This window comes from Trachypithecus francoisi, unplaced genomic scaffold, assembly GCF_009764315.1.
Source record: "Trachypithecus francoisi isolate TF-2019V2 unplaced genomic scaffold, Tfra_2.0 Lachesis_group7, whole genome shotgun sequence".
NCBI lineage: Eukaryota > Metazoa > Chordata > Mammalia > Primates > Cercopithecidae > Trachypithecus > Trachypithecus francoisi.
This window is the reverse complement of record NW_022681472.1, coordinates 93,226,620-93,251,556: the sequence shown is the minus strand read 5'-3', so window position 1 is coordinate 93,251,556 and position 24,937 is coordinate 93,226,620.

Sequence of the window (24,937 nt, the reverse complement as noted above, 5' to 3'; positions counted from 1 at the left end):
AGAGAGGGCGTGGTTAGCAAGAAAATCCTGCACAAATAACCCATTACCTACTGGATAATAGGAATGTAGAATTCTTTTGATGGGATATCTATGAAGATTAAGATTGTTCCCTTAAGGCAGAAAAAAATCTGTAGCGTTTCCTTGTAAGCTACATTCCTTGTAAGTTTCCTTCCATGTTATAAAAGCAAGATTCCAGGGGCCAGAGAAAGGGTAAGCAAGAGAAGGAAATGAAGAATGAGTTCTAGGAGGAGATGTTTATTAGACAGATTACCAATTACCCAGACAGAGACCTGCACAAAAAACAAAGGGAGACTGTAAAGACCCTAACTGGGGTTGAGGAAGAGTCTGTGCCACAGACAGTTCACTTATTAAAACTGGAGTACAAATTCAGGACGGGGTAGCCAAAGGGCCCTGAGACTTGGCCCTACGGAAACGAATGAGTGACATCCTGGTGTAAGTTGGGTGGAATGAACAGGGTTTGGGTTACAAGCTGGCTACTTGGCCTGACGAAAGGAGCTTCTGTTACTACAATAAAAATCTAAAAAGTCTACTCCAACCTCTTTTCATAGAACATATAGTGTATTCCTCATTGGCCTTAAAACTTATATTTGAATTCAAGATATCTAGTTCAGAGTTTTGATCCCTCTGTTTCTTAAGCTAGTCATTCAACTTGTGAAACACTGGTTCATCCTAACTACTGGCTTGTAAGCATCCAATGTGGTAGTAGGTATGAAGAAATAGAGCTGTGGTTATTTTTTGTCCTAATCTTGTGCTACCTCATACGTTAGCAACATGTGTCTATGGAACCCTTAAAATATGTTGAAATTGAGGTATTCTGTAAGTGTAAAATGCATGCTGAATTTCAGAGACATAGTGTGAAAAATGTAGAATACTATCCTACTAATATTTTTTATATTGATCACATGTTGAAAATAACATTTTAGACATATTACATTAAACATAACCCACCATGTCTGTGGAAAATAAAAGGAAAAAGTTAAATAGAACATATTATTGAAATTAATTTTACTTGTTCATTTTAACTTTTAAAAATGTGTCTATCAGGTAATTTAAAATTACGTATGTGGCTAACCTTATATTTCCTTTGGAGAGTGCTGCTCTACACAGTCCTTCTCCTTCTTCAGGCAACAGTTCTGATTTTTATTTGTGGAGTGGCTCCAGTCCTAATGGTAGAATATATGAGTAAGCACAACACATTACACTGGCGATTGCTTCAGGAGTGAACCTTGATTCAGTCTCATCCACCAGACAGCATGTGATGACAATGGCAATATAGTCTAACCTGTACAACTTCTACTTGACAATGCAGAGTCTACCATGCTAGGGACTCTGAGACAGAGCCTGAGAATGAAGCCAATCAGAGGAAGCAGATCCAAAAGCTGGCTCAGATAAACACTCAAATGGTCTCTGCAGCCAGATTCATCATTTGGGTTTTCCAGTTCCATGAGCCAACACACCTTGTTGCTTATGTCACATCAGACTTCTTTTTTTCTACTTCCAATACGGAGAATTCTAATTATTTCCAAGGACCTTTCACTGGTGAAGAACGTCCTGCATATGCACTGCCTGCCTGTGCTAATCACTTCTTCTGGAAAAGATGAAGCTTAGGAATCTGTAGTGACTTGTCCAAAACTAAAAGGTAAAAAAAGCTCAGGTTGTGAAATAGCAGAGGAGCCTCCTTACTCCCAGACAATGCAAATCCCACTGCCACTCTGGTGTAAGAGTGAGAATAAGTGATGTACAACAGTCCAATTTTGGATGTTCAAACACTGGGTCTGGCTCAAATTCCCTTCATTTCTCCTGCCCTGTCTAGTCTTGTAGCGTGTACACCAACCCTGATTCTAAGCCAGTTTTTCCTTGTCAGGAATCAAGGCTCAGGGTACATTAAACACTTTGGGCTATCAGCCAGGGAGTCTTGAAATATTCTTATTGCCTTAAACTCCAAATCAATTGTATGTTGAATAAGCCCTGAGTACCTGCTTAACCATGGTGTGCATCTTTCTCTTGAACCTTGAATCCTAGGCTAAGGGTGGAGGCTTTCCTTACCTTAGTCACTGGCATCACCACTTTTCACTGACTTTAGCAGGGGTGAGTAGGGCATGGGAAGAAGGGATGTTTTACTAAGTAAGCCCTCCACATGGAATTATAAGCTGGAACACAGGCTTCCCCCTCTAACAAGAAGGACCATAGAGAAAGATGCCACCAAGCCGTACACGAGTAGATTTTCTTTTTACATAACCCACACATCTACGAGTCTATCTGGTGCCTCAACACCAAGATCACAATAATCTCAGCTTGTGGTGGCTTTTCTAAATAACCCTCTAGAACAATTAATTTCTTCAATACTTTTCTGTACCTCTGAATTGTCTCAATCTCTGAATGAGGATATAGTGGAGACACCCAAAAAAGTCCAGACCTGACATTTGTGTGAGCCCACTTAGCATGTTAGACATGGGGAAACATGCGTGTGTTGGTAAGAAGCTCACCATCTCATCAACAGGAGGGAAAAGCCAGTTTAATGACTAGATGCTGCTGGTACATTTCTGAAAAATAAGAACATGTGAAATATGAAAGTAGTTCTAAGATTTTCTACTTTCTAAATTATAATTAAAAATCCTGCATAATGACCATCTTGGAGCCTGCTGAACCTGAGGTGGGAGCTCTGAATGCTGGAGAACATCTGTTTCCAAACACCAGCCTGCCTTTTCCTTCTCAACAGGTGTCTGAGAAAAGCCTGGAATGTGCTGCACTCAGATCCACATGGGGAGAGTGGAGGAGGGGGCAGCCTTTGCACTTTCTCTCGTAGAACTTCTCCAGTATCTCACTGTGGCTATTACCTTTTCACACTTGGGGTGTATGTATGTGCAGCACAGAATGCTGTTGACCATTTTCAAGATTAGCGTGAATAAGTCCCTTGTTAGATAGATGAGCTTTGTTTCTTTATTATTTATACATTATATGGTTTAGTTGTTGCATAGTAAAATTTTAATGGGTAAATAGAGAAAAAAGTAAATCATGTATTCTGAAATTTTAAAAAAATTCTTAGATGCTATCAGAGGAAAAAGCAAAAGTTGTTTATTGTGAATAGCATAGATTGAATTCACTGATGTTCACTCCAAACTCCCTGTAAGTATTCTTGTCTCACAGGGATCAGAAACCTAAGTATTTGCTAGGTTTTCTCAACTGTACTTGCTACTAGGTTTCTAGATGTAATTTACAGCATTCCAATTAGGCATTTCTTTGAATTCAGAACTAGGATAAGGTGAAAGGCATCTATTTATTTGATGCTGATTGTGGCCCGATTGTGGAACTGGTGGTTGGCAGGTGGCTTCCCTGATTGGCAGGCAATGTTCTGATACTAAAGCCTCCTCATCCCCAAGGAGCAGCAGCACCTGGCGAGCTAGTTATGCACTGAGCTTTGGGGCCCCTTCCTGGAAGCTCACTTTAGTAGTCTGTTTCTTCAGCCATCCCAACAATTCGGTGATCTGCTTAGTACTCTAATAACTAGCAGGAGACAATTTCATTCTCTGAAAATTAACCTTAATTGAAATATTATTCAATGAATGTGCTTAAAAATAGGAAAAAAATGAATTTAAAACAGAATGTAATATTCCAAGTAGGAGAAGACTGACATTATCAGCATCACAGCTTCTGTCCAGACATCATCTTCTCAGTGCTGCTGAAACCCTCCCTTCACTTGGGGTGTGTGCAGTCACAAAACCCTGTTGACTCCTACTAAAATTTGTACAAATGAAGTCCTCAAACTTTCTAAAAAGTGTGTTCTGTCCCTGCTGTTCTTCCTCTAAGAGATTCTTGGGCTTCTGTTCATCTCTTGGAGCAAATGTTTTCTCATCTCCTTTAAATTAGGCCAGGCAGAAAGTGGAAAAAGGCCTTCTGGACTGTTTAACAGATCAAGGAAATAAAGTTTATGTTTCATCTTTAGAAGGGAAGGGAAAAGGCAAGGTGAATATTATAAAGTCACAAGGAAGGCAGATCGTGGTGGCTCATGCCTGTAATCCCAGCACTCTGGGAGGTTGAGGTGGGCAGATCACCTGAGATCAGGAGTTCGAGACCAGCCTGGCCAACATGGCAAAACCTGTCTTTACTAAAAATACAAAAAAATTAGCTGGCGTGGTGGTGTGCGCTTGTAATTCCAGCTATTTGGGAGGTTGAAGCAGGGGAATTCCTTGAACCTGGGAAGCGGAGGTTGCAGTGAGCCGAGATAGCACCACTGCACTCCAGCCTGGGCAACAGAGTGAGACTTCGTCTCAGAAAGTAAATAAAGTCATGGGGGTGACGGGAGGCTCTCCATGTGACTGTGGGGCCTGTGGAGGAGGCTCCACATGGTTCCCAAGTGGCATGGTGAAACCTTCTCGAGGGAGAGGCTGTCAACCAGCCTTTAATTCATTGTGCTCAAATGCTTAGAAAGAAAACAGCTATTAAAAGCAGACACTATGTTAAAAATCACATGGGCATTCTGTGGGCAAGAAACCACAACACAAAGAATGTTTGACTCCTTTCTTTAAAGACTTAGAGGAAATGAGTCTGGATTCAAGTTCTACGTTCTTTGTTCTATTTTTTAAAAAATACATATGCAGATCAACATCCCAGACATAGATAGAGACTTACTCCAAAGCATATTGGTCATCATTCTGATAGCCCCTAGCATACAATTCTCTAATTCTGTATTGATGCAGCGCTCTCTCCCACTGGAGGGCTTCTTCAGGCAGAGCTGTCTATGTCACAGTGGCAAAAACATGCATCTCAAAACTGGGCCAAAGCAAATTAACGTCCAAGCTTAGCCAGTTTTTAACGCTACTTTGTCCACAGTTTTAAATTCCCACCATGGCTGCTTCGTTAATAAAAATGGGTAAAATAATGCCTCATAACTCAAGCCAGAATGAGATAACATGTGCAAGGCGCTTAACAGAATGTCTGATTCTTGGAGAGCAATCAAAACCACCAGCTGATAGGTGCTATATTTATTTCCAGGACTGAGTCCTAGAGCATCTGGTAAATAATAATAAATAACAAATGCTAATCGAATTTGAGTGCATAAATGAAGGAACTTTGAGTCAGAACTGAGTTCAGTTCAGTGGCTTACCCCATAGTAGTTAAGGGCCTTGGACAAAGCTCTCTCACTGTACCACTGGAGTCCTTATTTATTAAGTCATAATAACAGCTTATTTCTCACAGAGATACTATGATAGCAAATATGAATATGTAGTTGAAAGTTCTTTGTAAATCTCTATGAGTGAAGCCTATAAATATCAGTTAAGGATGACTGTCTCTGCCAGCGTTCTTACTTGCTGGTTCTCAAATCGGGAAACTTCCCTACAAGACCATCAGTTTTGTCCTCAGTATATTTTCCATGCAAATGGAAACCTGAAAAAGAGCTGCTTCTTCTAAAGGCTGAAAAGAACTCTGCTGAGTTGTGTGTCAGCAAAAGGGACTCCTTGAGCCTGCTGGTGGAGATGCTGGGGCAAACGGAGTGTGTGTGTGAGAGACACTCCCATCCTATGAGGGAGTGGCTGTCAGAATCATGGGACAGTCCCTGGTACTTTCTTTCTTAGTGACACAGCTCAGGGGCTGGCTGATGAAGGCTCCTTAGCTTAGAGCCGTGGTGCAAGTTCCAGCACCTAACTCAGCATCTGTTGGGATGCTCCTGCTGGAAGCGCAATGCTCACGATAAAGATGGGCTGTCCTCCAGCAATGCATTTGAAACTCTGCGTGGATATTCTAATAGAAATAATGTATAAAAGCAAGCTGGCTCCTAAGTTAGTCCACAGATACCATTTTAGTTGATAATATAGCTGAATTCTGTTCAGTCATAATCTAGACCTGAGTTCTAGAACACATATGAAAAACGAGAAGCAAGGAGAAAATGTGCGAAAGCAGTTCTTACGTGTTTTCTGGATATAAATTCAACTTGAACTAATTTAAAATTTGGCAATATTTGCATTTGGGAATTAATTACCCAAGAGACAAGTGTCAACCTAGAAAAGTTGAATGTATGGGAAAAAAAACCCAAGGGTTTTGGAACTAAGCATCAACAGGTTTGAATCCAGTTCTGTTATTATTACCTAGGTGACCTGAAACAAGATTTTTAACTTCTCTAAGCCAGAATTTCGTCATTCATAAAATAGAAATAATATTATTTGCCTCATTTTATTTTCATGGGGACATTGAGATGATATTGGTAAAGCTCCCAGCACCCAGTGGGTAGACAGCACATGACCTTTCTCTGTACCTTTTCTTTCTCTCCTCTGGCAAGATCAAGAAGTGGCACAGGCTGCCATGTCCGAATGTTCCAAAACTATGCTGTATTCTTCCTTATCTTCTTTCTGCAAACCCTAGGTATGGTCCTGTGCTTGCTTCTAATGAGATCTTCATCCACTGCTGTGAGGTATGGTCCTGTACTTGGTTCTAATGAGCTCTCTGACCATAACCGTGACTATGGCCGTCCTTCCCCTTCCCTGTTGGCAACTTTTGCCCAGCCCTCAATTTTGCCTGCCTTGTTCATGGACCAGCTCCAACATTGGATCACTGACGTCTGTAAACCCAGCCAGGTTTCAGAGTTGCCTTCACCCCCTGCTTGTTAGATGGGAAGTGAAACTAACTCATGGGTCAGTATGGATTCTGTTTTATATAAAATCCATCTGTACTTGATTAAAAAGCAAACAGAAGCTGGGTGCGGTGGCACCCACCTATAATTCCAGCACTTTGGGAGACCAAGGTGAGTGGATCACCTGAGATCAGGAGTTCAAGACCGGCCTGGCCAACACAGAGAAAACCCATTTCTACAACTACTACTAATAAAAAATTAGCCAGGTGTGGTGGTGCGTGCCTGTAGTCCCAGCTACTTGAGAGGCTGAGGCAGGAGAATCACTTGAATCTGGGAGGCAGAGGTTGCAGGAGTGAGCTGAGATCACCTCACCCTCACATCACTCCAGCCTGGGCGATAGAGGGAGACTTCATCACAACAACAACACCACCAAAAAAAAAAAAAAAAAGAAAGAAAAAGAAGTAAACCCCAAACACTATTACATATGGTAATAATTACCAAAATAGGAAAAATAACAATTCTAGTGTCATGTCAATTTTGCGCCCTTGACTTGCCAGGCTCTTTCCATTTAATTGAAACGAACCCCTCTCACCCAAGCTTCCCCAGAGAAACAGGGAATTTCCTATCACAAAGATCAGAGTTGGGAGTTGGTGACTTGGCCTGGGTCATATGACTGATTAATAGATAAAATCTTCCATTTGACTGGAGGTTTGTTGTGCATCAAAATCTGTGTATTTTCCATTAAAGACATCTTTCTGTTTTCCTCATTCAGCAAACTCTTTCCTCCTGTGCTCCAGTGCCCAGAAAGACTATTGTACCCCTGGTAGATGAGACAGAAGACACTTTGCTTACTTTCTACACTGCTTCACCATCAAAAACTTCCATTTTTTTCTGCTTGAGAAACAGGAAAAGATGTCTGATTATATATGATCTCCCCTGAACTGTCTGAGAGGTATGTGTATGAAAATTATTATTATTTGTATTAGTCAGGGTTCTCTAGAGGGACAGAACTAATAGGATAGATTTATATATAAAGGGGAGTTTATTAAGGAGTATTAACTCACACGATCACAAGGTCCCACTATAGGCCATCTGCAAGCTGAGGAGCAAGGAGAACCAGTCTGAGTCCCAAAGCTGAACAACCTGCAGTCCTATGTTCAAGGGCAGGAAGCCTCCACCACAGGAGAAAGATGTAAGCTCGGAGGTTAAGCCAATCTAATCTCTCCATGTTCTTCTGCCTGCTTTTATTCTGACCTCGCTGGCATCTGATTAGATGGTGTCCACCCAGATTGAGGGTGGGTCTGCCTTGGCCAGTCCACTGACTCAGTGTTAATCTCTTTTGGAACACCCTTCCAGACACACCCAGGAACAGTACTTTGCATCCTTCAATCCAATCAAGTTGACACTCAATATTCACCATCCCACTATTCCTAAAAATAGACTAGTCATCCAAATCAGCCTCTAAATTAGGAAGCATAACTTCTGTCTTCAAGTTTCTTAAAAGATATCCTATGGAAAAGGGATGGGCTTATTTTACATATCCTCATGGGATAGAGTTAGTATCAATGTGTGAATTTATACACACACTTCCTAAGTTTCTCAACACGATAATGATGCAATTGTGTATTGGAACTCTGTGGTAAGGAATGAAGGCATGCTAGCATCAGGGTGGCTATTGCAGGAAGGAGGGGTTATATAAGTCATTGTTTGCATATTGGGGACTCTGCAATCCTCTTTATTCTTCATTAGAGGTGAGAGAGATGACCCAGGGAATTGGAAATAAAAATTTCCTAGGCGAGAAAGTTGAAAGAACAGTTGAGATTCTTTATTTGATTGGTTCAAACAAACCATGTAAGTATGCATTTGCCATTAACAGGTATGAATTGTCAGAGTCAGTCCAGACAGACAGCCTTGCCATACTGGCCTATCAAACTCACTGCCACACGTTCTTAGTCCACTTTCACATCGGCTTCTCTACCACACGCCAGCATTCACCTCCCATTATCAACTGACAAGCTCCTCTCACGTCCATAGAGAATTGGGAACTCTCAGGTGGAACTGCCTGATATCCCAGCACGTGATGCCAGGACTCCAGAGGGCTGATATATAGGCCACTTCTTTCCTTCCCAAACATAAAACCAATTGAGAGAGATACAAAGCATGGGAAAACAGACACAAAGGTCCGCTTTATTAGTAATAAACTATTTGGAGAATGGGGTTCTATATTTGTGACCAAAGGGGGGTCACTTACACCCTCTGTCACCACACCCCCCTCCGCCCCATTCCTCCACCATGTATAGAGTCTAGAGGTCCAGAGTCTAGAGGTGGGGTGTCCCCCTAACCCCAGGAAAGCATGGATTTAGAGAACAGACACACTTGAATGATTCATTCTTTCACCTTCTTTGTGGATAACTAAGGAGTTGGGCAAGAAGGCAGGAACATCCTCCCTGTGGCAGCCTCTCCACAAAGAAACAAGGGCAAGAGATTCTCCTCTGACACCTGTTCCTAACGTCTTGGTTCTCACAAGTTTAGGCCACCCGTTTTGTCAGGTTTAACCAGATGGTCTGCTAGATTACCTGTGCTCCACAATTTTATTTTTAACCACAGGATGAGAAGAACACCTTTCAACTGCCTTCTGAATTTATATGCAGGAATTCAAGATAGAATATTCTAACATCTGGTTAAACCCCTAAAGGGGTAATTCTTAAAATAGGTGATCTTCTATGAAGACTTCTCCCTTTGTTTACTAAATGTTTCTTACAAAGTTATAAATGCATGCCATTTCTATAGCACAAAAGTAGGACGTCAAAGGGAAGCTTCATGGACCAGCTACCAAGTGCAGCGGTAGAAATAGAACAGAGAAGTGGAGATTTTAAAAGCTTGAAAGGGGAAAAGAAGACAGTGTGTGAACTGTTCAATGCTGTGAGGAATGCAATGTGTTCACTCACTTTTAGTCTTCATGCTCACACTCACATTTGATCTCTTTAATGCAGTCTCACAAAGACATTTGCAGTTACATGTTAGAAATTAGCATTATTCTCTTTTGAGAAAGGAGAGAATGTGAGAGACTTTTCATGCTCTTTATAACATTTTTTCAATACTTTCTCTGGGTGGTCCAAAAACCATGTTTGAAATGTGCGTGCAAGTAGTATTCTTGGCATGGTTGGTATGAGATTTGCATTTCCTCCAAAGGCACCTTTTTATACCAGGACCTAGACTTTCCCAACCTCTCCTTTCTCAGAAACTGAACAAAGCAAGATTCTTTAAGGCCAGGATTCTGATGAGGAGCACTATTCAGTCCAGGATCATATTTAATTCTCTTACAGCCCCTATAATACATTTCTACATTTTTAAAAGATTTATTTTTTATTTCAATAGGTTTTTAGGGAGCAGGTGGTGTTTGGCTACATGAATAAATTCTTTAGTGGTGATTTCTGAGATAAAACAGCCTTCCATCCACTCATTCAAAAGGCAGGATCTGGGGAGGTAGAGAATTATTCATCTCAGGCTTAAAAATCATTTGAGATCCAACCCAGCCTATGATCCCTTCAGGCTCCAAGAGTTTTGTTGGCTGTACCTGTACGAGGAAATTGAAAGCGTTATCTGTTTTGATTATTCTCTGTCATTGTAAGGAAGGGCAGGGCAGTTTATCCAAGAACACACAAAGCCAGATTGTTTAATCAAATTAAAAGAGAATAAGCACACTAGAGCTTGAGTCTCAACAAAAGCAACAGCAATGGTTTCTTATACTCCCCAAACATTTTGAAGCATACAAAATGGATTCATATAGGTTTTTTCTTTTTTTTAAATCTATTGTTCTATTTTTATTTTATAATTTCCCCTTTTAGTTTAGATTTAGGGAGATTTAGATTTAGATTTAGGGAGCACATGCATAGGTTTGTTACATGGGTATATTTCGTGATGCAGAGGTTTGAGATACAAATGATCCCATTACCCAGGTGGTGAGCGTAGTACTCAACAATTAGTTTTTCAACCCTTGCCCCCCTCATTCCCTCCCCTCTCTAGTAGTCCTCACAGTGTATTGTTGCCATCTTTATGTCCAGGAGTACTCAATACTTAGCTCCCATTTATAAGTGAGAACGTGCCTTACTTGGTTTTCTGTTCCGTCATTAATTCACTTAGGATAATGGCCTCCAGCTAAACCCATGTTGCTGCCAAAAACATGATTTTATTCTTTTTTATGGTTATGTGGTACTGCATGGTATATATGTACTACGTTTTCTTTATCCAATCCAGCATTCATAGGCACCTAGGTTCATTCTATGGCTTTGCTATTGTTAATAGTGGTGTGATGATCACACAAGTGCATGTGTCTTTTTGATAGAATGATTCATTTTAGTTTGGATATATACCCAGTAATGAGATTCCTAGGTCTAATGGTAGTTCTCTTTTCAATTCTTTGAGAAATCTCCAAACTGCTTTCCACAGTGACTGAACTATTTACATTCCTACCAACAGGATAAGCATCCCCATTTTTCTGCAGCCTCACCAGCATCTGTTGTTTACTGACTTGTCAGTAATAGCCATTCTGAGTGGTGTGAGATGGCTTTATATTGGGGTTTTGATTTGCATTTATCTGATGACTAGTGATGTTGAACCTTTTTTCATGTGTGTGTTGTCTGCTTATATGTCTTCTATTGAGAAGTGTCTGTCCACATCTTTTGCTAATTTTTGAATGGCGTTGTTTTTTGCATGTTCAATTGTTTACATTCCTTATAGAATGTGGATATGAGATATTTTTGTCAGATTTATAGTTTGCAAATATTTTCTGCCATTCTGTAGGTTGTTGATTCTGTGGATAGTTTCATTTGCTGTGCAGAAGTTCTTTAGTTTAATTAGGTTCCATTTCATATACATTTTCTGATAGGTGTTTCAGAACAGGTTGGGTTAGGAAATTTCCATCTTTTTTTCATTAAAATTTCTTATCAATGTGGACTCCTATGTAGTTTTAAGAAATAATACAAAGACAACCTATCTACCCTTTTTCGGCTTCCCCCAATGGAAACATCTTGTAAAACTATAGTGACCATATCATAGCCATGATTCAGCGTTCCCCAATGGTAACATCTTGTAAAACAAAAGTACACCATCATAGCCATGACATTGATACAGTCCATTAATCTTATTCAGATATCACCTATTTTACTTGTACTATTTATTTGTAGGTCTATGTGTGTGCATGTGTGCGTGTAACACCATAGAACTGTGCCACCTGTGTAGGAGCATGTATTCACCACCGCAGTAAAAATACAAAACTGCTCAGTCATCACAAGAATTCTTCATCCTCCCTTGATGACCACACCTGTCTACCTCTACCCACCTGTTCGCTCATCCCTAAACCCCAGCAATCACTAATATTTTCATTAATGTAAAAAATTACATAAACAAAATCATTCAGTTTGGAATATATTGATTTTTTTTCACTAAACATAAATTCCTGAAGTTTCATCCAAGTTTTTGCATGTATCAATAGTTTTTTTTTTTTTTTTTGAGAGCTAGAATTTCAAGGTATGTATGTACCATGGTTTGTTTAATCATTCACCTGCTGAAGGACACTTGGGCTGTTTCTTGGTTTTGGTTATTAATAATAAAGCAGCTATGAGCAATCACTTCTTGGTTTCTGTGTGAACATAGCTTTCATTTTCCATAAGAGTACAGTTGATTGGATAGAATGGAAATTGCATTTTGTTTTATAGGAAATTGCCAAGCTGTATTCCAGCCATGTTGCATTTTCACCAGCAAGGTATGAGGTGATTCAGTTTCTCAGCATCCTTGCCAGCATTTGGTATTTTTACTTAAAAAAATAATTTTAGCCATTCTGGGTATGAACCCAGGAGGTGGAGCTTGCAGTGAGCCGAAATCATGCCACTGCACTCCAGCCTGGGTGATGGAGTGAGACTCCACCTCAAAATAATCATAATAATCATAATAATCATAATAATCATAATTTTAGCCATTCTGATAGGGCTGTAGTGATAGCTCATCATGATTTTAATTTGTATTTTCCTGATAGCTAATGGTGTTGAAATTCTTTATATGTACTTAGTTGCCATCTCTCTCTTCATCCTCTCAGTAAAATGCCTGCTAATGTCCTTTGCTCATTTTCTAATTGGAATGTTTGTTTATTCATTTTACTGTTTTTTTTTTTTTAAGTTTTGAGATCTATTTTCTACACTGTAGATACTAGTCTTTTGTTGGAAAAGTAGTTTGCAAATAATTACCCCCAGCTTTCAGGGTTTTTTTAACCCTCATTTTGATGAGGTATAATTTATCAATTTTTCCTTTTGCAGATCAAGCCTATAGTATGAAGTCTAAGAACTGTTTGCCTAGCCTAAGAACCTAAAGATTTCCTTCTATGATTTATTATATATTTATGATATAATATTTATTATAGTTTATATAACATAATATTTACTATATTTCTATGTTTTACTTTGGAGAAAGTGTTTGGTTTTGAGTTAGTGCTTGTGTGAGGTGAGAGGTTTAGGTCAGGGGTCACTTTCTTGCCTGGATTGAATGGATGATCGATTGCCCCAGATCTATTTGTTAAACATTTCTTATTGACTTGCTTTTGCACCTTTGTAAAAAAAACCTGTTGAGTTTATTCATTTGGGTCTATTTCTGGGTTCTCTATTCTGTTCCATTAGGTTATCCATCCATGCCTCTACCAACACTGCACTGTCTCGATTACTGCATGTAAATAGTAAACCTTAATAGCAGATAAGTGATTACTCCTACATTCTTTTTTTTTTTTTTTTTTTTTTTTTTTTTTTGAGACAGAGTCTCGCTCTGTCGCCCAGGCTGGAGTGCAGTGGCGCGATCTCGGCTCACTGCAAGCTCTGCCTCCTGGGTTCACGCCATTCTCCTGCCTCAGCCTCCCGAGTAGCTGGGACTACAGGCGCCCGCCACTACGCCCAGCTAGTTTTTTTGTATTTTGTAGTAGAGACGGGGTTTCACCGTGTTAGCCAGGATGGTCTCGATCTCCTGACCTGGTGATCCACCTGTCTCGGCCTCCCAAAGTGCTGGGATTACAGGCTTGAGCCACTGCACCCGGCCTCCTACATTCTTTCTCAGACTGTTTTAGCTATTTTAGGGCTCACTTCTTTCCACACAATATTTATATTAAGCTTTTTAGGTATGTAATCAAATCTTGCTGAGATTTTTGATAAGAATTGCATTAAATGTATACATCAATTTATAAACAATCTTTACTAGTTTAACACTTCCACTTCATGAGTTTCTATTTCCTCTCCTAATCTAATTTGATATATATAGCTCTCTATTTACTTAGATCTTTTTAAAAATGTCTTTTATCAACAATTTGTAATTTTCAACATACACAGTTTTTGGTTAAGTGTATACCTAAATATTTCATTTTATTTGGAGAAATTGTAAATGTTATTGTGTCTTTCAACATAGAAACATCAGTCTCTATGCTTGTATTATTCATATATAGATATGAAATTGATTTTTATGCATTGATCTGGAAACTTGCAACCTTGTTGAACCCATTGGCAAATAGGAACAATTTTTTTTGTGTGTGTGACGGAGTCTAGCTCTGTCGCCCAGGCTGGAGTGCAGTGGCCGGATCTCAGCTCACAGCAAGCTCCGCCTCCCGGGTTTACGCCATTCTCCTGCCTCAGCCTCCCGAGTAGCTGGGACTACAGGCGCCCGCCACCTCGCCCGGCTAGTTTTTTGTATTTTTTTTTTTTTTTAGTAGAGACGGGGTTTCACCGTGTTAGCCAGGATGGTCTCGATCTCCTGACCTGGTGATCCTCCCGTCTCGGCCTCCCAAAGTGCTGGGATTACAGGCTTGAGCCACCGCGCCCAGCCAGGAACAATTTTTTTTTATTTCTGTCTTTTCAATCTGCCTTTTCTTATTTATTTCTCTTTTCTTATTTTGTTGACTGGAATCCTAGTAATATATTGAATAAAAGTTATATGTTTATTCATTTTACTATTTTAAAGTTTTGAGATCTTTTTTCTATATGGTAGATACTAGTCATTTGGTGAAAAAGTGGCTTGTAAATATTTACCCCCAATTTTCATTTTTTTACCCTCATTTTGATGAGGTATAATTTATCAATTTTTCTTTTCATGGGTGAAGCTTATAGTGAGTCGTAGAACTGTTTGCGTCCCTCCATCTCCTCCATCTTCTGTCCTTTCATGTCCTCTTCCTATGTAACTGACTCCTCCTGCACCCTTGTCTCATCTCCCGTACTTTTACTTTACCATCACCGCCCACATTCCCTCCAAAACTTCTCCCGTCTTCCTCCTGTTTCCCTTGTTCTCCCACCCTTCCTTGCTTCCCTGTTGTAGTTTTTAAAAATTTACCTTTTAAAATAGCTAGAAGAGAATCACTTGAATGTTCCCAGCATAAAGAAAAGATAAATGTTGAAGTTGATGGATATCCCAATTACCCAGATTTGATCTTTACACATTATATGAAGGTATCAAAATATCACATGTATCCTGAAAGTGCGTACATCTATTATGCAGCAATGAAAATAATGATAAAGAAATTTTAAAGTATTTTGCTTATTTATTATAAATAAAAACTGTATCCATTTAAGGCATACAAACTGATGTTTTCTTATAGGTATATACAGTAAAACAATTACTACAGGCAAGTTATTTAACATATTCATCTCCTCACAAAGTTACTATGTTTGTGCATGTTTGTGTGTGTTGAGAGCTCCTGAAATCTACACTTTCAGGGCATTTCCAATATACGATATAGCACAGTCCTGTGCTGCATCATGTTTTGGTCAATGATGGGCTGTGTATATGACTCTGGTCCCACAAGATTGTCATGGAGCTAAAAATTCCCATCACCTAGTGACATCACAGCCCTCTTAACGTTGTAGCATGACACATTACCCATATGTTTGTGATGATGCTGGTATAACCAAACCTGGTGCAGCAGGTTTGTTTTATAAAAGTATAAAAGTCTTATAAAAGTATAGCCCATACAAGTGTGTATAGTACATAATACTTGATCATGACAATAAACAACTATGTTGCTGGTTTATGCGTTTACTATATTATACTTATTATCATTATTTTAGAGTATACTCCTTCTACTTCTTTAAAAGAAAAAGGTAACTGTAAAACAGCCACAGACAGGTCCTTCAGGAAGTATCCAGAGGAGGACATTGTTATCCAACAGATGACAGCTCCATTCATGCTATTGCCCCTGAGGACCTTTCAATGGGACACGATGTGAAGGCGGAGAGCAGTGATACGGATGGTCCTGAGACTGTGGGCCTAGGTTAGTGTGTGTTTTTGTCTTAGTTTTTAACAAAAGAATTTAAAAAGTGAAAAAAAAAAAAAACTTGAAGAAATAAAAATGAAAGAAAGCATATAGAATAAGGAAATCAACAAAATATTTTTGTACAACTGTACAATGTTTGCGTTTTCAGCTAAATGCTATTACAAAAGAGTAAAAAAATAATTAAAACAAATTTATAAAGAAAAAAATTGTAGTAAGCTAAGGTTAATTTAATATGAAAAATGAAAACTATTTGTTAATAAATTGAGTGTAGCCTAAGTGTGCCATGTTTCTGAAGTCTGTAGTGGTGCACAGTGATGTCCTAGGCCTGCACAGTCACTCATCACTCACTCAGTGACTCACCTAGAGCAACTTCCAGTCCTGCAAGCTCCATTCATGGTTAACACCCTGAACAGACACATCATGTTTTAATCTTTTCTACCATATTTTTACTGTATGTTTTCTATGCTTAGATATGTTTACATACATAAATGCATACTATTTTGTTACAATTGCCTACAGTATTCATTGAGTATAGTGACATGCTGTATAGGTTTGTATCTTAGATATACAGTAGGTTATACCATCTAGGTTTGTGTACATTCACTCTATGTTTGCACAATGACAGAATTGCCTAAGGATGCATTTCTCAGAACACATGCCTGTCATTATGTAACACGTGACTATTATTAACTATAGTCATCACGCTCTACAACTGTATCTCTAGAACTTTCCATTACATGTAACTGCAACTTTGTACCCTTCAATCAACATCTCTTCATTTCTCCCACCTACCCACCCCTGGTAACCACCGTTCTACTCATAAGAATATCACCTCACACCTGTTACAGTGGCTATTATGAAAAAAGTGAAAAATGACATGTGTTCACCCGGAAATGGAGAAAAGGGAACCCTTGTATATTGTTGGTGGGAATGTAAATTGGTACCTTCATTATAGAAAATATGATGGAGATTCTCCCCAAAAAGTTAGAAATGGAGCTACCATAGGATCCAGCAATCCCTCTTCTGGATATATAACCAAAGGAAATAAAACCAGTGCCTCAAAGAGGTATTTGTGCTTTCATGCTCGCTGAAGCATTATGCACAATCTTAGTGTCTGAGGTAGGTAAATGGATAAAGAAAAATGTGAGGTACACACACACCTAACGGAATATCATTTAGCCTTAAAAAGCTCTACTTTTGAGACAACTAAAATCCAAACATCTTCTCCTTTTCTTTTTTTCTTCCTCCTTCTGCTCCCTTTCCTTTCCCTTCTGTTTCTCCAATCCTTCTGTGCTCCAGTCTCTGATATTGTCAAAGGCTTACTCTGACTCTGCCCATAGTCTGAGAGAGGACAGAATGGTCAGCATGGACTTGTTTCCAGACAACTTATCTCAGTGAAAACAGCCTGGTAATCTAAAGTATTTCTTAAGAAAGGAGGCTGCCAGGTGCGGTGGCTCAAGCCTTTAATCTCAGCACTTTTGGAGGCTGAGGTGGGCAGATCAAGACCATCCTGGCCCACATAGTGAAACCCCATCTCTACTAAAAATACAAAAATTAGCCAGGCGTGGTGGCACGCACCTGTAGTCCCAGCTACTCAGGAGGCTGAGGCAGGAGAATTGCTTGAACCCGGGAGGCAGAGGTTGCAGTGAGCCGAGATTGTGCCACTGCACTCCAGCCTGGTGACAGAGCAAGACTCCATCTCAAAAAAAAAAAAAAAAAAAAAATTAAAAAATTAAAAAAAAATGTGTATATCAAGGAAAAGAACATGACAGGCATAGGTTAAAGCATCTACCCGTGGGGGTAGATGAGTAGTTGGGATACATGAGCGAGAGAAAGGAAGAGTAGCTGGGGGGGATGAGGGGTAGGTGGAAATAAAGTGGGAGAGGTAGCCAAGAGCCATATGATATTATTCCTTGAAGCCCATGGTAAGGATTTGTAATTTTATTCCAAATACAACAAGAAGCCAGTGGAAGATTTTGATCAGAGAAGAAAGGTTGCAGTCTGACTTACACTTTTAAAAGATCCGCTCTAAGTTGCATAATAGAGAACCTCTAGAATTAGATCAAGACTAGAAGCAGGGGAACTATTTAGAAGTTATTATAATAATGCGGGTTGGAAATCATGGTGATTTGGACCAGTGCAGTTGGGGTGGGCAGAGATTGGGGATTTATTTAGAATGTATGAAAAGGCAGACTCTGAGGAGTATTTCTGTTTATATTTCAAAAACGGTGGATCAAGGGTAAAACAGATTTTGGCCTCCACACCTGGAAAATGTTGCCAGTTAGGAAGAAGTCAACAAGAGGATCAAGAATCGGAGAAAAAAGAATCAAAAAGCATGTTTGCATATGTTAAGCTGGAGCTGTTTATTAAATATTCCATAGAGATACCAAGTTAGAAATAGATTCAAATGTGGGGAAGATATCATATATATGAATTTATATGTAGTTCATTCAAAGCTCCAAGAAATTGTGCAGCCAAACAACTTCTTTAACATTATTTAGCCCATAGTTTCCCAAAGCAATTTGACCTGGAGGCTTGTATTTCTAATGATGTGTGTACATGTATTGCAGAACTGGTGCCTCACAGAACATATTTTGAGATATGTTGGCAGATAAATCATAGAATGAAGACCTAATAATTATGTGTCTTGAAAATTTACTGTTGAATTATATTTTTTTTTAAAAAAAAGAGGAAAATAAACTGTCCCAGTGAATGCATAGAGTCCTGCAGAATCAATGCTTATGCAATGTTTCTCCTCATTGTATTCATGTTAAAATTAGTGAAAAGTCATTGTTGGAGAAAAAATAAGCTTAAATAGAATAGAGGCTGGATACCATTGAGTGTTTCTCTGCCACCTTATAAATATGTCAAAACTCTGAAGGGCTGAAACAATTTATTCTGAAAGTGGGAGTGGAGTAGCGAGGGAGCACTTGGCAGGCTGTTTTCAATCTCTCCTGCTGACGGGTAGGTTCGTAAAGCATACGGGCATTGAGTTCAGCTGGATGTTTCAAATTATGAGCAGAAAGACATCAGCGTCTAATACGTATTTAGTGAGTTTGAAAACACCGTTTTTAATGCAACAGACTAGAATGTCATGACACCAAAAGGAGTGGATTAAAACGAGAATAAAAGATATCAAAGCACTCCCAGCTAGGAAGGTTAAATATTGTTACCTATACAGTCATGCATCACTTAACAATGAGACTATGCTCAGCAAAACATGTCCTAAAGTGATGTTGCTGTGAGAACATTATAGTGTCAGTATACTTACACAAACCGAGATAGTATAACCTACTACATACCTAGGCTACATGATACAGCCTATCGTCATCTACCATGTCTGGAGCTGGCAGGACTTGCAATTGCTCTGGGTGTGAAGCAAATGAATGCAAAGGCCTAGCACATGCTTGGCACTACTGTAGACTCTAGAAACAATGTACACTTAAGCCACACTGAATTTATAGTTTTGTTTCTTCCTTCGATAGTACATTAACCTTAGTTTATTGTAACTTCTTTATAAACTTATTCTCACGAAATCCAGGGTGGCTGCAGCAACAGAGGGAAGGAGAGTAAGGAGAGCCTGGAGTTGCTGGCCCTGCTTATATGGGAAAGAGCACAGAGCATTCTCCACTCAGAGGGTCAGTGGCTGCAGAGGAGGCTGGGTTGTGGAGGGGGAAGGCATGGAGGTTGAAGGACAGGCTGGGAGGAGAGAGAATAATGGCTTGGAGTAGATGATGATGCCACAGATATGGAGAATATGGACAACTTCTTGCCGCCTTCACTCAGTTATCCTAGTCCCAGCCCCCATTGTCTCTCACCAGGATGGCTGAGTTTGCCTCTTAACAGGTCTCATTCCTCTACTGTCCCTTACCCACACAGGACCTATTGGAGTACTTCCCTTGAAAATTTTTACTAGCATAAAGCATGCATGCAGAGAAGTGTGCATACAACAAGCATACAGCTTGATGAACTTTTACAAGTTGAGCACCCCCAGGAACCAGCTCCAGATGAAGAATCAGACCCCGTCCCACCATCCTCAGGCTTCCTCCTACTCCCTGCCAGACACAGCCCCTCTCAACATCAACCACTGCCTGACCTCTTACAGCACAGAAGAGTTTTGCCCCTTTTCTACTTTGTATAAATGGAATGCAGTGTGAGATCTTTAGTATCTGGTTTCCCCCCCACTTCAGGGTATTTGTGACATTCCTGCATATTGACCTATGTGAAATCCTTTAGAAAACATTTATCCTACCATGTCATTCCCCTGCCCCAAACCCTCCCCTGGCTTTCTATGACATTCAGATTAAAACTCTTACCTTTCTGCACAGGCGCCCACCTGTTTTGGCTCCCACTCCACTCTGGTCTCACTCTGTTTCTTCTTGTACTCCCCTCTCCCTTGATGCTGTGCATGTGACATGCCAAAATAGTCCCTACACCAAAAAGTCGTCATCTGAGATTGGCGGTACAATGCCCAGTTCAAAACCGTGGCTTGTCCAAGGGGCGGGCGCGGTGGCTCACGCCTGTAATCCCAGCACTTTGGGAGGCCGAGGTGGGTGGATCACCTGAGGTCAGAAGTTAGAAACCAGCCTGGCCAACATGGTGAAATCCCATCTCTACTAAAAAAAATACAAAAATTATCCAGCGGGGTGGCACGCACCTGTAGTTGCAGCTACTGGGGAGGCTGAGGCAGGAGAATCACTTGAACCCAGGAGACAGAGGTTGCAGTGAGCTGAGATCATGCCAGTGCTCTCCAGCCTGGGTGACAGGATGAGACTCCACCTCAAAAACAAACAAACAAACAAACAACCTGTGACTTGTCTTAGGTCACAGAACTCAGTAAATGTAGAGCCAGTCTTCCACCCCTCTCTCCAGTGTCCAGCATTCTTTCCCTCCCTGTGCGGTTTGAGATTCACCCTTCTGCAAAACATGCCACCCACTCCCCTTCGCTTGTCTCTCCATGAGATCTGGAGGCACAACCACCCTTTTCCCTACAGTTCCCCTTTCTCTCAATCACCCTTTCTCCCACAGCTATACTTAGCCCATATCACTCCCTTCCCTGGAAAGCCCACCCGTGCAGACACCAACCGCCCCATTCATTCAAAGGCTGCTGCTTTAAAAATCCTGTTCATTGGACAAGGTTCTGTTGAGTGAAAGTTGTTTCCTTCATAGGAATCAGAGAATTTGTAGTTATGGAATTTGGATTTTAGCCTGTCTCTGGCACTTTTAATCTTTAATTTGAAATGCAAACTATTATTCAATTAGTAGTAACTAGCATTTGTAACTGAGAATGAATTTGGGAGCAAGACCACCTAGATTCGAAGGTCGGCTTTCCCTATATGCTCACAATGTTTTTATGAGGATTACGATAGTAAATGCACACAAAGCATCTAGAAGGCCAGCCCAGAGCAGTGCTCAATGCATACTGCCTGTTACCATGATCTGCCACCTCCTCCACGAGGCCTTTTTCCTGCCTTGCCCTCAGCCTTGACTAGAAGCACTTTCCTGGAAGCTTGTCGGGCAGATATGCTAGGATTTTCCTTTAATTTCAGTTAGTTTTGGATGTGTACATTTCTCCAACGAGGCATTTTCTTCTTACAGTCAGAAAGGAAGTTTGTGGTTTTTGTATGCTCCGTGCTGAGAGATAGTATTTATACGTTGAACTTTCTAGTATGGAAAAAAAATTAGAAAGGAAGTCCAAAGATATCCATGAGATGGAGCTGTGAGTCCACAGTCATAAGGAACAGGATTTTTTTTTTTTCTTTTCAGGAAAGGAAGTGAAGCCCCCAGTAAGCCAGCCCTGGAAAATGTTGCAGGTGAGACAGAGAGTTTAGAGCTGGCTAAGACCTTGTACAAGCCTGCATCCAGCCCATCTCCTTGGAGTTGGGGCAACTGATCATTGCAACGTACACAGATTATACACAAACCATTTTTCATATGACAAGCTTTTTTTTAAATCAAGATTTCATTTCAGATATTAGAGAAAAATTCATAAAGAGCTGGGGAAAGGTGAGAAACATTTTAAAAAATTGAACACCGATTGTATGACATTCCGTGCATTTATCTAATTTTATTTGATGATTTAATGAATGAATAAATCCTAATAACTGACCACTTTGCAAAGTATGCACTATTATCCCTGTATTATAATGAGCAAATTCAGGGTCCAAGAGGCCAAGTTCCTGGCCAAAGCCCACCTATGACTCTCTTAATTTTCCATGTCTAGATTGCAATGTTGTTTCTTCCAAATTTCAAGTCTTTACTGTTTATAACTTCCATATAATATCAACTGAATTTCAGTACCCTACTTTTCCAAGATACTATGGTGTGATTGTGTATGGGTTTGCTACTCATGCATGGTTATAGTAGTCCTCTCCCTACAAAAGGACCCTGTTCTTATGGGGAGTGGACAATGTGATAACACAGCATGGATTGCCCACCCATGAATGTGTCTAAAATGTTTGTAAGCCAACATCACATACAGTGTTTATTACATAGACTATTGTGTTGAAATTACTAGCTTATGTTCTAAATATTTTCCAGGCTATAAAAGTGGGTCTACCTCCTTAACGGATTTGCCAGTTTTACTGTGGGTTGATACAATACAGACAGCAGTGGTCATGGGCTCAGGGGACTGTGTTGTGATATTTTTCCCCCAGTTTGCTAGATGACCCCAGGCAAATCTCCTAACTTCTCAAAGTTTCGATTCATTGACTTCTAAGATAAGTTAAACTAGTGCGAATGACTTTATTTTTTAAAATACTTTTCTTATTTTTTTTAAAAATACAACTTTTGAAGACATCACCCCAAAAAGATCAGCCCAAGAGTTTTACATTCCACTTATTACAGGTCAACTGTAGTGTTCACATAGCTCTCATTCATTGAAGCATTTCTCTATAGCTACTGGCACTAAACTAGGTGGTAGAGTCAGAGAGGTAGGGGTACTCCCTGTTTCACGATATGATACTTAATCAGATCCCCCCACACCGCCCACACCCCCCACATTCAGCCTTTTGTCTGGAGATGAGCATCTTGACACATTACAGTGGTTCTTGGCACAAACTTGGTGATCAGGGGTTGAACAGAGGGCTTATCCCTGGCCTAACAACCCAGGAGCTACACACTCAATCAGGCTACTCTATCCTCCCTGCACCGACAAGAACTCCGTTGGCTCTTTTCATTACTCTCTTGTTTTCTATTTGCTGCTGTAACAAATTACCACGAACTTAATAATTTAAAAAGAAACAAGCATATTACCTAATAGTTCTTTAGGTATCTCCCATTCTGATATAAATCTCACTGGGTTAAAATCCGGGTGTCAGCAGGACTATATGCCTTTCTGGAGGCTTTCTGAGAAAATACATTGCTTTGCTTTTCCAGCTTCTGGAAGCCACCCACATTCCCGGATTCATGACCCTTTCTCCATCTTCAAAGTCAGCAGCCTTGCATTTCTCTGACCATTACGCTTAGTTACAGCTTCCTCTGACCACATCCAGGAAAGCGTCTTGGTTTTTAAACATTCATGTGACTGGATTATGCTTTCCTGAAGAATCCAGGATATTCTCTCCATCTCAAGTTTCTTAACTTTAATCACAAGTACAAAACCCTTTTTGACTTGTAAGGTAATATTATCCACAGACTCTAAGGATTAGGACATAGAAAGCTTTCGGGGTAATAATTCTACCTTCCATATCATCTCGGTAGGAATTGTCGGGTCATGAAAAATTCATGGTCAATTATTTCTTTTTGCTTATTTAAAAAACAAAGAGACACATTTCTCCTGAAACAATGTAGAAATGTGTGTATCAAACAAATGAACTGACTAAAGAATTAGAGTGATACTCATTTTTCCTTAATTCAGATATGCCCTATGAGAAAGGGCACTATGAACTTACTCTGCTCTGCTTAAGAATAGTGATCTTGATCTAATAATATCCTTTCTTCCCATAAAAAGGAGAAAAGAAAAATCATGTGGTAGGAGCCAGGGGCTTCGGGCACATTTGAAGAAAAGTTACCAAAAAGGTTAGATATGTTCTCAGGTAGCTTCTGATTTTCAAACAATATCTCTCTGTTCCTAGGTCCTCAGGCAAACTGTAAACTGGTAGTGATAGTGAAGGTCCTAGTTAAATATGAGGTTCTAACTGGTGAGATTTGGACTGTCCTTAGGATGTACAGGCTGTCACACATTTTTCTAGGTAGATATTTAAGTAGGATGTTTGAGTTCTCTATTAAAGAGAGCAAGAGTGAGAAAGAGTAAGAGTGAGAGAAAATAAAAAGCTTATATACCCTTCCTACCTTAATTCAACAAATAGTTATTGAGTATCCGCATGAAGCAGACAATGTGTTAGGAGCTAGAAATAGAGAAAATAACACACATGGTTTCTATTCTTAGGAACTTGCAGTCTAGCACAGAAGAAAGAGAATTGAAGGAGTAATAATACACTGCAAAAAAGAAACTCAGTTAGGTTTTTGATAAGGGGAGTGCAGAGAATCATGAGACTAATCTTTATCAGAAAGTCCTGGGTGGAAGGTGACAGATTTTTTTTTTTTTTCTTCCCTGAGTAGGTCACACAGTGCAGCAGGACAGGCACTGGAGAACATGGTGGGGTGAGTTCTGCTTCAGATTGCCCCAGTCATCGGCTCCGTAGGTTAATCATACTCAGTAACTTTAGTCTGGGCCGTGAGTCGTGACTCACCCCTGTAATCCCAGCACTTTGGGAGGCCGAGGTGGGCAGATCACCTGAGGTCAGGAGTTCGAGACCAGCCTGGCCAACATGGTGAAACCCTGCCTCTACTAAAAATACAAAAATTAGCTGGGCGTGGTGTTGCATGCCTGTCATCCCAGCTACTCTGGAGCCTGAGATAGGAGAATCACTTGAACCTGGGAGGCGGAGGTTACAGTGAGCCTAGATCACACCACTGTACTCCAGCCTGGGTGACAGAGCAAGACTCTTTCTTAAAAAAAAAGAAAAAAGAAAAAAAAAACCCAACAAACTTTAGTTTGAACTAACGTCAGTGTCATCATGTCTCCCTTCTGGAGCTGTTTGTGAGATGATTAG